The sequence below is a fragment of the Catharus ustulatus genome, chromosome 7 (assembly GCF_009819885.2).
Source record: "Catharus ustulatus isolate bCatUst1 chromosome 7, bCatUst1.pri.v2, whole genome shotgun sequence".
Taxonomy (NCBI): Eukaryota; Metazoa; Chordata; class Aves; order Passeriformes; family Turdidae; genus Catharus; species Catharus ustulatus.
Genome location: NC_046227.1, coordinates 22,841,228 through 22,855,935, shown reverse-complemented (window position 1 = coordinate 22,855,935; position 14,708 = coordinate 22,841,228).

Below are 14,708 nucleotides of genomic sequence, written 5' to 3'. Positions count from 1 at the left end.
TACCCGATGAGAGCACTTCAGGAGTGCAGGGGCAGTGGGTGCGGGATGCTCGGGGCGTGCAGGGGCATCGCGGGGACCACCGGGCGTAGGAGGCGCTGGGGGTGCAGGGGTGCTGGAGGGGACACCACTTTCCCCCGCCCGCATCCCGGAACGGCGCGGGTGGGGCCGGAGGAGCCGCTGTCCTTGTCCGCTGTCCCCCAGCCCTGTGTCCCGCGTACCGAACGGCGGGCGGGGGCGGCGGGGATCCCCCGCACCGGGCGGGTCCGTGTCCTGCAGATGGAGCCACCTCCCTGCAGCAAAGCCCCGTCGCTGCCCGCGTTGCCCGTACTCTGCCCGCGGTCCCTTGCCCGGGGGTATCCAGGGCTGCCCCCGGCCCCCTGCCCCCTCCGTGCCGCAGCCCCCGGGCCCCGGCGGCCCTGCCTTCCCGCGGGAAGGTCCGGCAAGGTGCGGGGGGCGCCGGTGAAAGGCAGCTCCCCCTCGCCGGTGCCTGTCCCGACCTGCTACGAATACCGGGAATAGCAGCGGGGCTGGCGGCAGGGCTGGGCGTGCAAGTCGCTGCACACACAGACACACACATAAAAATGCACAAGAAAAGCTCGCAGACTCTTCGCGGGCCTTCACACCTCCCCGGCTGACCCTGACCTGGAGGAGAGGTTTTGCGCCCTGTGGACACACAGCACCAGGTACATCCCAACACCTCGGTGATTCTTGGGTGTGGCTGTGGGGCTCAACAGGCTCCTCTCCCTGTGCCAGTCCCTCAATCAGAGCCTAGACAGTCACAAGAAAGGGGTGTGAGTGATGCTGGGGATGTGTCTCAGGCACTTGGTGAGAAAATAGCCAGGATCCATAAAATAGCTATGAGGTTTGTGTCACTCCAAGGGCTGAACCTAATCAGCATTTGCAACCAAGGTTGTGTGACATCAGGGACACTGGCCAGGATACTGCCTGATAGGTGCTGCTGCCTGGGCCCCAGACCGTGCCAAGGTGCTGATCCCCTTTGGGACAGAGACCATCGGGGGCTGTGACAGGATGGAAGCACCCTGGCATGGCTTTGCTCCATCCTGTGTCAGACCAAGGGGAACAGAGGGTGTTTCTCAGCGAAGCTCCTTCCTCCCAAGGTTGAATATGAGTCAGGTTTTGGAGCGACTTTAATTACTACTGGATCGATAGGCTCAGCATGGCCAAGCAAAATCCAATTGCAGCCCCGGGGGCCTGCCTGCTCAGCCCTCCCTGCCCACTCAGCCCTCCCTGCCTGCCTCTGGGGAGGCACATGCTCCCTCTCTGTGGATGCTCCTCAATCCCACTGGCCCAGCACCCAGCCGTGGGGTTGAGACCCATCCTGCATATGGAGCCAGCACCCCACCTGGCCAGCCCCAGCAGGGGACATGCATTCCTGGAGCAGGGCAGCAGATGGAGATACCCCAGCCTTGCCAGTGCTGCCCACGGGAACACACACATCCCTGAGTCCCTTTCCACAATCAATGCATGGAGCAGGTCTGTGGTCCTGGACCCACCTTACACCCTGGGCACAAACCTGGGAGCCCCCAGGAGGGCAGAGTGGCCTTGGCAATGTGCAGACAGTCCCTCCTATGCCCATGGATGGGTGGGGGGCACTTGCCACCCATCCTGTTTCCCCGCTGCTGCCTGCTCCCCCCTCCCAAGCCACCCTGGCTTGGCCAGGTACTGCATAAATAGCTGTTTGTGTCTCCACTCGGCCCCTGCGTGGGAAATAATATCGGCTGATGGAACATAATGCCCTGCTTCACATGTTCAATTTTATCATTTTCCGAGGCAGGCAATCTTCGTTTAAAGCTGAATGGGTTGGGGAATGTTAATGAAGCGCCGGCGCTGCTCTGCACCGCGCTTTATCTCTTCGAGAATAATTTGGGTGAGCTCGGAAATAGAGTTCCCAGTCCCAATTCAAGTGGCGGCAGCACCGCATGCCGATAAAAGTGTAATTCCTGGCCAGCGCATGGCCCTGAATACATGACAATTTAACTCTTGGGGCCCCGCTGGGATATGCTGCCTGCAGCTGCCTGCTGCCTGCTTTGGGCCCCTCTGTCCTGCGTGCCCAGCACTGGCGTGGGTGCTCAGCCCAGACAGGATGCGGTCTGCCGCTCCCACTCACCCCAGCCACCGAGCAAAGTGTGCAGAGCTGGGAGGAGAGATAAGAGGACTGGAGCTGAGGTGGAAGAAATCAGTCTCCCTGGACAGACAGGACCCCACAGGCAGATCTGCTGGGTGCTCTGGGATTGGAGCTCTGCTGGGAGAGGGATGCCCCAGTTCCAGGGATGCCCAGGCACAGAGAGAGAGGGATGATGAGAGGGAAGCAGGGAGGGGCTGGGTTGGGAACAGGCAGGAGGGAGAGAGCAGGGGAGAGAGGTCCAAGGGAGCATCACATCCAGACAGACTGGATGAGCCAGGTGGGTGCTCATGGGCCAAAGGCACATGGCTGGATGAGGGACTTCCCTAGGAGTTCCCCTAGGCCCTGGAGATCACTGAGGGGAGCAAAAATAACTTGCAGAAGGTGTTTGCTGGTCCTGGAAAGAGAAATTCAGGTTAGCAGGAACAAGCAGCCTTGGTCCCAAAGAGAAGGCCTTGAGCGGTCTGCCTGGTCTTGCTCTAAGCCCAGCTATGGTCTGTCTCCAGCTCTCTCCGGCTGTGTTCTGGCAGCAGGTCCCTGCATGAGGTGATCCTCAGGTCCTACCTGAACTTCACTGTCTGGAGCCAGCTCCTTCAGATGCAGTGGGTGGGTGTTCCCAGGGCAGCACAGCACCTTTGGAGCAATGGTACCTCATACTGGGAAGGCAGTGTCTTGGCCCAGCAAGGGGTCAGCAGGGCCTCTTGGGCACCTCTTTGGGCCTGCTCTGGTGGGGCAGTAACAGACCCTTCCCCTGGGAATGAATGGGGCGGGCAGGTTTCCAGCACCGTTAATCAGGGCTGCAAAAGCTGGGATTAATGTGCACTCCAAGGCTCTCCAGTCCCAGCTGTGATCCAGCCCTCTGCTCTCAGCCAGAGCCGCCTCCACGCGCTGAATTATCAGCCTGAGTAATTAAGTGGAGAGCTTTGTTTTAATGCAGACATCTGATGCCTTCGCACCGAGGAGCACAACAACTGTCGCGGGTGTTTATGCTCCGTGCAACACATCTGGCTCACAGGGAGAAAATCCATCTCCACCGCTGTGCGAGATTAAAGGGAACGCGGCTCGGGTGTGGAGAAAGGGAAGCAGAGCTCTGCAGCCAGCATGGTGGGCAGGACCCATCCCCCTGTATCATCCCACCGAGTCCTTGCACCCCGCTGGCAGGAGGCGCTGGTTCAGGGCAGCCCGGCAAAGCGTGCGTCGCCTCCGCGCCTCGGCACGCAAGGCAGCACAATGCCTTGTGAGATGAGGGATAATTACAAGCTTGGAGATAAATGGAAATAGGGCAAAATAAAACACAGGTTTATCAGAAGTAGATGGTGCCTGGCTCACCTGATACCTGCTGCTGATAAGGGAACTAGCGGTTGGAGGAGGAGGGAGGCAGACCTGAAAGCAGCTGCTGTGCCATGCAGAAAATTATTGCTTTGCACAGATTAGGGGATTAGCACCAGTGCAAGGAACTGGAAAGAGGCTGGTGTGGGAAGAAGCCAGGCTGCAGGGAGAGAGGAGATAGCATGCAGGGGAGAGGATCCTGCTGGGACCTTGTGGATGTGCCTCATTTAATAGCTTCCCCTGTTGCCCCAAAACTGGGGGCTGTGAGGAAATCTGCTGATGCTGCACAAACACAAATCTCTTCTCTCTGCTTGGCCCCTGAATCACTGTGCTTTGTTCATCACACCCATTTGAGATGTGTAAGTAGTCTCATGGATTTAGTGCTTTTCTTATGGGGCATCTTGGCTGGCCTGACACTGGGGTGAGCTGTGCCAGCATGAGCCCCTTCTCCACAACACTTTGTGAGTGCTACCAGCCAAATAATTCCCTCACTTGCTGCCCTGTGGTGGGGCTGTTTCCATCAGAGAGCTTGCCATCACCTCCAGCCCCTCAAGCCCCTGGCTGCTCGGCACTGCTGGGACAGGGGAAGGGCTGAAGGGGACAGGAAGAGGGACTCATCAGTGAGGGGAAAGGAGACTCCAGCTGGGAGTGTAACTGCTGCGTGTAGTGCTCCCAGTGTGAGCATCAAAGGAACCCCATTGAGAAAAACTGTTTTAAAGAAGAAAACTCCAGGTGGTTTCCAGCAAAAACCGTACTCTGGGCTGCTCCCCCACTGAGAAAAACATGTCAAAATTTGGCAGGGGACCTCTGACCCTGATGTAGTTGAGGAGCAAATGCCGTTGTGGTTGAGTGAAGCTGCCTTGCTGTGGCTCATCTGACTCCCCGTGGTGTTGAGCAGTCGGGGCTGGCGCAGCTCTGTTCCTCAGAAGGGCTGCCCGTCGGGACCATGTGCTGGAATATGCTGTGCCTGGACATGCAGACACTCGAGGGGCTTTGGCAAAATCTGGCAACAAAAACAGAGCAGGGGGTGTTTGAAGGAGCGGCACAAAATCGTCCAACTCTGTCAGCCTGGAGTAATTTGAGACTGGGAAATGTGAGCTGAAGCAGCAGGGGCCACATGGCCACCTCAGGGCAAGCAGGCTGATTTATTGCCTGTATGAGCCGAAATTGCAGCCCATGCTGGGGGGAGAGGCAGGACCAGATCCCCTGCCTAGAGATGTTCATGGCAGAACAGCAGAAATGCCACGCATAGTCGACGCATGGGAACAGCTTGAGACATCCCATCCAGTCATGCCTGGCTGGGCATGACTGCTACCCACGCTCAGTGCCTCCTCTCAGCCAGAGCTCTGCAAGCCCTGAATCAGCCTCAGTTGTGTGGAGATGGTGGCCCCAAACAAGTGCGATAGGGGCACTGGGCTGGCTGTGGGCACTGTCCCATAGGTATGTATCCAGATTATCCAGATGCAACCCTGGTGCTCCTGTCACAGCCACCCTGGGCCACAGATCATGGAGCAGAAGCTGCAGCACATTCACCTGGGTGGGAGAAGAGGGGCTGCCCTGCTGTCACTGCAATCACTGGTGTCACAGGATGTCACCATGCTCCCCTTGTGCCCAGGGCTACCCTATCTCCCTTGCCTTCCTCTGCTGCACCCAGACTGAGTGGGGGATGGCTGCCCCCACAGTTGGAATTAGTTCCCTGAGATGCTATATCAAATGCTTTAATAAAAGCCTATTTTATACCTCTTGTCTCTTCACCATCAATTTATTTAGCAATTTTACACAAAAAAATGCTACGAAGTTGGACTGGGTAGATTTATTCTGAGTGAGCTCCAAGCATATCTTTATTGCTCCCTGTTCCCTTGCCCTCGAGGTCCTCAGAAGCATTTTTCTCTTAATATTTGCTCTATTATGTTACCAGGGATGAAGCTCTGTTGATGGGCAGTAATTGCCTGAACTGCCCTGCCTTCCCGTGATGAAGATTGGTACCTTACCAGCAGCTGCCTCCCTGCTCTCCTGTCCTTCATCACAACATTATTGACTAGGAAAGTTCATTAATGAGACTCCTAATGACTGCAGCCGTGCCAGTCCAGCCCACAATGCTAACCTCTCCCATGTTTTTTGCCTTGGTGGCTATTTGTAGGAAGAGGCATTGCAGGATGTTTTCTGCATCTTTGGAGCCATGTGGGTGACTGAGCCATTTCTAAAACCCTGCTGACTCCCTTTGCCAGAGGATGCTGTTCTTCCGTGGGGTCTCATTCGCCTTGTTTTTGGGGACCATCTCGTCCATGCAGGCTGTGTTGGCCACACCGTGAAGGGGAGGTCTAGGTCATCAGGGTTTGAGAGTTTTGGGGGGTCCTGGGAGCATTCTTGAGGCTCCTTTGTCCTGGTGTTTGCTTTGATGCCCACTGTCCCAGCACCAGCAGCCAAGAGCCAGGCTGGCTTCGAGCCAGGCGTGATGCCGGGATTAGGCACTGCCTCCTACAAATGAGCTGTTAATTATCATAATCTGGTAATTGAGAAAAATCTAATTATGCAAAGCTAATGGATTTAAAGCTGTGCTGGGGAGCACAGGCCAGGGGAGCACAGCTGGGCAGGGCCAGTGTCACCAGCCCCTGGCTACAGACACCACCAGAGTCTTGCAGTGCCTTTTACTGCACTCCAAGACCCTGTGGGTGCCCAGCCAGGGCCAAACATCTGCAGGAGAGAGCCCAGTCCTCTTGCTCCCTTCCAGCCCCACTGGGTCTGGAAAACACCTCTTCCCTGTGCCTGAGCAGTCTTACCTCTCATTTCCCTATCATTTCTCCTGGGAGCCTGGAGAACCAAGCCTGATATCCCAGCTTGTGCGCCCTCCTTGGCCTCACAGCCATAGGTCTGCTCTGTGCCTCTGCTCTCCTTCCACTGCCAGCAAGCTGGTGCTGTGGGATCTGCTCAGACAGGTACATGAGTGGTGAGCCTAGAAAGAAAAAGCAGCATCTTTTACTAGACCAACTGAGATTGTTCAGAAAGGGACACAAGCTTTTGTGTACACAAGTGCATCTGTCTCACCACTCACAAGCAACTGTTTTTTTCATCTTCAGTGCTGACCTCATAAAAGGTTTTGCATCGTCCTGTGCACTGTGAAGGCAAGGGATGCTGACTGTTGCTGATCCCTCAACCATGTTAGATGTCCTGGCCTTGAGACAGCACCGTACTAGAGAGCCTGGCATCATCCCGGTGGTGGCATGCAGGTGGTGCCACACCTGGCACTTCCCTGAGGTCTGTCACTGCCCCCATGTGCTCTGCCACCCCTCATTCTTCCCTGTCCTCATGGCAGTCTGGTCCCTTGCAGCTTTTGGGGATCCCAGAGGAAGTGTTTGAGTCCAAGAGTGCAGGAGCTGTGGCAAAAGTGACAACTGACATCTTGACTCCTTGGCCAGCCTGACGAGCTGTGCTTCAGAGCTGTGCTTCCCTAATCTCTCCTGAGCCCAGGGCCACGCAGCCCTGTCCAGGTGGCATCTACATGTCCTGGCAGGGGAAATGAGGAATTTGCCTGTCTCGCCCTCCCTGGGGAGCCCACACTAAGTGCACGGAGAGGGTGGAAGTGAGCAGAACTCCAAGTAATTGCCCACAACCCCGGGGGACAGGCAGTGAGAGTGCCCTGAGCTTTCCAGGATGTTTCAGCCTCTGGCTCCAGCTCCTGCAGGATGTGGTGATCGCTAAGTACATCTGTGATCTCGGCACTCAGCGAGCTTCCCGCTCGGGGCAGGGTGCGGGCGGCACCAGCCGGGCGGTCCCTCCCCGGCACTGCTGCGCATCACTCGCCGCACAGCCCGGCCTCCCGGTGCTGGGACGGTCACCCACCCCTCAAACCTCGTCTGGCACCTCGGACTCAGCGGGGAGAGGCACAGCCGGCCGGCAGCATGTGGCTGGAGGAAGCTCAGAGGTCTCCCCCACGCACCTGGGGTTCTCCCTGGCCCTCTGCAACCTCTCCTGCAGAGGACTGCGCTGAAAGGCACCCAGCACACAATGTCCCAGCCCCACGGCAGCCCCCGTGCAGCCTGGAAGAGTTTGCCAGCCGTACCACCCTCCACGGCATCCATCACATCTTCCGGCACCGGCGCTACACCATCCGCAACTTACTGTGGCTGCTGGCCTTCCTGGGCTCGCTGGCCCTCCTTGTTCACGCCTATGCCAAGTGTGTGGGCTTGTACTTCCAGTACCCCCACAGCACCCAGCTGGAGGAGGAGACGGAGCACAACAAGATCTTCCCCGCAGTTACCATCTGCAACCTCAACCCTGCCCGCCTGTCTCGGCTCTCCAGCCACGATCTGTACTGGGCAGGGGAGATGCTGGGGATCCTGGATAGTGCTGGCCGGCCCCTGGTGCCGGAAAGCCCCGAGAGGAGCAGGCTGGAGGCTCTGCTGGGGGCTCTGGCCATGAGTGAGGAGGAGAAGAGCCGTCCCTTCCACCTGGAGGAGTTTTACGAGCGTGCGGGCCACCAGCTGGAGCTGGGCGAGATGCTTGTCCGCTGCACGTTCGCCAAGGAGGACTGCAACAGCAGCGACTTCCAGACAGTGAGTGGCCAGTGGTGGGACATTCCAGGGGGCAGGGAGGGCTAGGCACGGCCCCTGGGCTGGCACCCACAGCCTAGTGCGCTACTGTGCTGCTGCTAAGGAGATCCTAGCCTGATCCAGGGGTCAGGCACCAGTTTTGGTGGTTGTAAGGCCTTGGGTTTGTTAGGGCTGGGACAGAGCGCCATGCAGAGCTGGGGTGCACTGGGCTGAGCTGGGGGGGCTCTGGGAGTGCTTGTGCTGTGAATCTGGGCTGAGAGGCACAGAGAAAGGGTAGGCTGGGGGGCCCAGCCTTGGGATTTGCCCAGATTGGATCAGCCTCAGCAGAGGCAGGCTGTGACCTGCAGCCTTGCACTGGCTTGCCCAGGAAGCTTGGCACCTTACCTCTACCCTGGGCTCTGGGGGAAAGCCAGGCTCCTGAGGGCTTGCAGAGGGAGGGAAGGTAAATCCAAGCCTGGAGGGTTTTAAAAGGGAGCAAACATATCCCATCCTAGCAGAGCAGGTACCAGATGGGTTGAATCCAGGCAGCAGTGTAAGTGAGTAGAGGAAGTCACAATCCTGCCCCTCGAGTCAGCATGGGGAGGTGCCTGGAACATGGGCACAGGGAGGTAGCCGAGCCCCTGGTAAAAGAGGTAAAGAGCTCACAGAACTCCCATTGATGGATACCACACAAGCGCTCTCGGCACAGATGCTTGGCACAGGTTGGGCCCTTGTCGGGCCAAGGGTGAGGTAAAGCTACAGCCCTGGCCTAGGGCTCCGAGCCCTCCTGGCCCGGGGAGAGCTGACACACAGGGAATAGCAGGCAGGACTGTGCAAGGCCAGCACCCCGCACCAAGAGTCCTGCCAGCCCTGCTGTCCTGCTGCCTGGTGGGCAGCCTTGGGGACTGCAGCCTCCCCGGGCAGTGCTTGAGTGCCCTCTGCCACTGGCTGTCCCAGCTGCAGCTGCTCCAGCTCGGCATATGCAGAGTTGTGAGATGTGAGTTGGGAGGGTCTCTAATCTAGCACGACGCCTCTGCTCATCACCCTAATGAGAACAAAGTGGGGCTGTCACACTGGGCCCTTCCACCAGGTGTCAGCTAGTGGGGGGCACAGCCGTGTGCCAGGAGGGCAATGCTGGGGAGGGGGGACCTGCAGCCGCCTGTGTCAGCCTTGCAGGGTGCTCACAGTCAGGCTCCTGCCACTGTGTCACCCTCCATAACCTTCCCACTGAGACTCCAGTGCCCAGCCAGCTATGGCAGGGTCACCCCAGAGCGTCAGGCGGGTTTGGGTGGGATGCACGAAGGGAAGAGGCAATGCTCAAGTGGGAGCCATCCCCTCCCTTCTTTCCTTTTTGCTCCTGAGTCAACAGTGGAGGATTACTGGGCTGTAAACAAGGGGATCAATGGTGCTGATGGGAACATTTCCTGGTAATAGCTCCGGCCTGTAAAACACAGTGCAGGGGGAGGAAGGGGAGGCTCTGCTCTCACAGCAGTTAACCCTTCCCACCCACGTGCTGGCTTCTTGGTGACTCGGCTTGGACTCACTGTGGGTGGGGTGAATGATGTTGTGCCTTGACTTGGGCAGGCACTCTGAGCCTCTGGGCACACATCAAGGTAAGTGCCATCAGAGGCGTGATGCCACCTGGCAACACTGGAGGAGGCATCCTGACCTCTGTGACCATGGGGTGGCTGGCCCCTGCTGCTTGGAGATAGCTGTGAAGAGGCAAGTGTCATCCAGAGGAAAAGCTTCCAGCACTGCTGGGAAATACTAAAATCATTGTAGAAAGGTGCCCAGATCTGGTCTGTGCATGGGAAAACAGGGCTGCTACAGGCAAGGGGAGAGGTGCTAACAGCTGCTGTAGCATCCTCTGGCTCCTTTGCAGAGCAGAGAGTGCCATCAGCCCTTCTTGGCAGCCCAGATTGCAGGGCTTTGGGCAGGTTATGAGGTTTCTTTCCCTGCTGGTTGCAGGGAAGGATGTCCTGGTAAGAGGTTTCTTTCAATATCCGGAGCATCTGTCTGAGCACCTGTACTGTGGATCTCAGCTCTGCCTGCTCTTCTTGCTACCACCCCTCTAGGAGCAATAGTACCCCAACTGGCTCCAGGCTCAGGCACTAATCTGAGCTCACTGCCCTTCCCATGCCACAGCTTCCCACCTTACTGCCAGCACCTGGCCATCCACCTCCATGCACAGGCAGCTCTGAACACACCGAACCCCTTTCACACCCACCTGCTGTGCCATTGCCCCAGCATCAATGCTTTTGTGTGCCCAGAAGGCACCCCTGCCTTGGCAGGACTCCCCACCACTGGTGTTGCCCTAGGACACCATTGTGCTGTCACACAGCCGCACTGCTGTCTCTGCAGCCTGAGCAGGAGAGCAGGTGATGAGTGCCTGGCACTTGAGTGGATGCCTGCATCCCTCTGTGGACACAGGCTGGTCATGGTGCCCTCCACCCACCCTGCTTGGGGCTGTCAGGTAAATGTCAGCCTATTTTTATCTGCTCCCCCATAGGGCGGCTGTTCCTTCCATTCGGATGAGCAGATGTGCCTCCATTTTCCATCCCACTGGGGAGCAGGGTTAATCTCCCTGATTTCACTTCCTCGCTTCCTAGAGCTGCCCTCCCTGGGTCCGGGCAGTGGGGGATCAGGGACTAATCCTCCCAGAATGAGTCAGGCTGCGGTGGGCTCTCATCGTCACAGCACGGTGGCTCCCAAGGGCATCACCTGCTGGCAGTGAAGGCCAGCTCCCCCCTCCAGGGTGGCAGGGACTGCCTCCTTCCCTTGGCTCAGCCAGGCTGTGTGGAGCCAACCTGACTGCAAAAAGTGAAGAAAGCACTGGGGTGGGGCAGGTATATGCCATGGGGTTTGCACAGTGCTGGTTTGTTGTGGGGTTGGGGACACGAGAGGAAAAATCAGGCAGCACTGAACAGCATCAGTGCAATGTGGAGTCAGTAGCACAGGCAGTGGGACTACTGCTGAAAAACACTCCTGGTGGGCAGTGTCTGTGTAATTATACCTGTTTGCAATGGTTTTCCCGGCCAGCACAGTGCAAGGCACCACCAAGGGGCTGGAGTGGCAGCCGCAGCCACGCACTGAGTGATGGTGTGTGTAATAGCAGGGCTGGCAGGTAATAGCAGCCTTGGAGTCCATCAATAACTCCACTTCCTGATGGATGCCACCCTCCCCTCTCTTGGCACAGCCGACAATTAGTTACAGCAATGCTTGCCACTCTCCCCTCTGCACTGGCAAGGCGGTGTTGGGGTGTTTGTCTGGACCAGGAGGCAGCTGTGCAGGTCATCCAGGTACTCTCAACTTCACTCCCACCCTCATGCATCACACAAGAGCAGATTGTTTAATATTCTATTAATAGTTTTACCCCCTTAAATTATTGATTAAAATTTACAGCCAGAGCTGCCAGATTCAGGAATCAATCTGGCATCCTGCATAGTGGATTGGGGGCAGAGGGGAGGTGGAAGGGGCAGCCAGCCAGGCAGGGGCTTGGCGTGGGGCTGGGTGTGGGGGCAGCACAGTGTGGGGCTGCCTGGGAACCCTGCTCACCTCCTGACTCTGCTAAACTGTCTCAGGGTGATATTCTCAGTGCTTCTCCTCTGTGAACAGCCCAAGCCCTTCCTTCCCAGCTGGCAGGTGCCAGCAGGCCCTGGGCAGCCGGCGGGGACAGCACTGCTATCTCTGCCACCCAGCCGCTGCCTGCCCGCCTGCACCGGCTGCCTGTGGGAGCATCTGTGCCCCAGCCCACCTCCGTGAATTATTTAAAGCTGCTCTGGGTACTGCAGGAAGATGATAACATCGGAACTGGGGAAGAATGGGATGCTGGGGACATTGGAACAGCTGGTAGGAAGCAGCTCCTGCCCATGCTTAGGGTCTGTGGCACCCCTGGAAGTGTTCGTCTGCAGCCATCCTGGCTTTGGGGACAGGACTCACCCCTCAAGAACAGCTGGCAGGGGACTGCGACCCTGGAGCTGGAGAGGAGATATGATCAACACAGGAGATGAGTGTGTTATCCCTCCCTCAACACCCGGGATGGTCCCCAAGGGTGCAGACAGGGGTGCAGGGCAGGCAGAGGTGTCAGGGCCAGCCAAGGTGCCCCAATATGGGGGTGGTGAGAGTGGAGGGGCGCAGGTGGGTGCCCCCCGGCCCTCTCGAGGCTGATTGCGGATCCGCCTGGCAGGGGATGCGGAACCTGCCGAAATAGCGGATTTAATTATCTCCGTGGAGCAGCGGGAAACCAGCGAGCAGGGAGGGGGTGGCGGGTACACGGTGCTGGGGCGTCGCAGCAGGGGGGCACCGAGGGCTCGATCTAGCAATGCTGTGCCCCACACAGCCTCCAGCCCCACAGCAGCTACCCAGCAGTGCCATGCCAAGAGCCCCCTTCCCACTTCTCCTGTAGGAAGGACGCAGCCCCATGCTACAGAGCAGTTCCCTCTGTCAAGATGCCCACACAAGGCTGGGGACCCCCTCAGCCGTGCGCCCCCCTGCAGCCCCCTCCCCAGCCCCAGCCCTGCTCTGTATGCTGCACGCTCCCTCTGGGCACTGGGCAGGAACTCTTCATTTCACACATCATTTCCTGCTGCTGCTGCAGAGCCACCTGCAGCCCCATCCCCGTCCCCCGTCGGCTGCCCCCATTCTCATCCCCTTGGCATCAGCCCCCCAGCTGGCCCCGGGACTGCTCGGTGCACAGTGCTGTCCGTGTGCCCTTGGCACTGCCCATGGCCATCGCACGCTGTCCCCTGGGAGCCGTTCCTGTGTCACCACCTGCCGTCCCCATACACTGAGCACTAATTCTTGGCACGATGCCTCATCCCCTCTGCACTGTTCCCTTATCACTGACTGCCATCCTTGTTCCCTTGGCTCCTCTAGCACCTCTCTGTCCCCTTGGCCCTTCTCCATTCCAAGGGGTACTCCTAGCTGCCAACCCAGCCAGACTCCCCCTGCCTGCTCTGCTTTGAGCCCAAACTGAGAAAAACTCTGCGTTTCTCCCAGAAGATGGGCACAGGCATTCCAGCCAGCCTGGAGCTGGGGTGCTCCTTGCTGCAGCTGCTGCAGCACAGAAGGGTGCCGGGCCCCAGGGGTCCGCAGGTCTGGAAGAGTTAACAGGCAGGGGCTGGGAGGTGAGGGAGCAGCAGGAGCAACCAGGAGTGATCAATACGGTGTGTTGGAGCCGTGCACAAATCGCAGCTCGGAGCCATAAATCTCCCTTCCGTCACACGCGATGAGGATGAGCAGGGAGCTTATCTCCTGGCTGCGGTGCTGCCAGCCGCTGCTCCTGCACGCGCCCCACCGCGCACAGCCGCGGGACCACGCCAATCCCCATGGGAGCCACAGCTTCCCCCTCCACCAGGCACCCCACAGTCCTTACAGTGCTGGGGAGGCTGGCAACTCCCAGGTGTGGGTATAGCCCGGTTGCATCCATAAGGACTTTTGTGGGAGCAGGCACGTGGATTCAGACAAGGACTGGCTGCAATCCCTGCATCCAGGATGACAGACCGGCTCTGGGCATGACATCCTGAGACAGCTGAAGCCACCCTGGCTCTCTGGTTGCTCCTGTCAGCCACCTGAGATGAATCACTCACGGTGAGTGAGTCACCTGCCTGCCCACCTGGCCTTGGCCGTGTTGGCAGCAGAGCTTGGCAGCAGCATCCACGACACTTCCTCACCCTCCCCTTGGCACAGCAGCAGGGCTGTTGCTGCTCCACTTTCTGCAAGGGAAGAGCTGAGGAGATGTCCAAGGACTTGTGGAAGAACAGGCAGCAGAAGACACATGGCATGGTTGCCAATAGTGAGTCCAGTGCTCTGTGTGTCCCTTCTCAAGCCAGATGCCAGGTGACCTCCATCCAAGCAGCAAATACTCCAGGCAGGCTCAGACTACAGGCATGTGGCAAGCAGCCTGCTACTGGCATCTGGCCGGGATCAATTTAATCTGTCCAATCCAAGGAAATCCAGCTCATCTAGATCCAGTGCCTGGAGCAGCAGGCAGGCAGGTGGCAGGTAGGCAGAGCGCACCCACAGCCCCGTTCCATGACCCTGGACAGGCTCCAACTGCCCCCGTATGGAATGGCCTGTCGTTTGTGGGAACTGTGGTGACGTCAGGGCTGCTCTGTGCTGGCAGGCTATGCCCAGAGCATCTCTTGGCTGAGCCAGCTGATGACCCTATGCCCAGGGGATGGCATATATGCTGTCACTTGCACCACTGCCTGTGAGCCCAGAGGCTCCAGCAGCCTTCTGCTGCAGGCAGCACTGGGCAGTGGTGCCCTGGCCAGGGGAAGACCAGGATGTGTCACTGGGTGCTGCCCAGACACCAGCAGAAGACAGTTTTGGCTGTCAAGGGCTGGCAGCCGTTCCCATTCTGCCTGAGAGCCTGGATTGGTGTGGTGCATCACTAGCCCAGTGTGACATCAGGCATGAGCTGAGGCCCCGAAGCAGGCAGGGGTGGATGCCAGGACCCTGTTCCTCTCCAGGATCTCCCAACCAAGCTTACTGTGCAGTCAGCAGCTGAGCTGGCATTGATTTATTGATCCAGCATCCATAGGGGTGGGAGCTGGGAGGGGCTCAGGCTTTGATCAGCCTTCTGCAGAGGAGACAGGCATCAAAGGCTGATGTGTGGGCAGCAGGGGCGTCTCTCAGGGACAACAGGGAAACCCGGGTGTGTCTTGGTGGGCATGGCCTGGGCTGGGGGCCTCAATGCTCAGGTA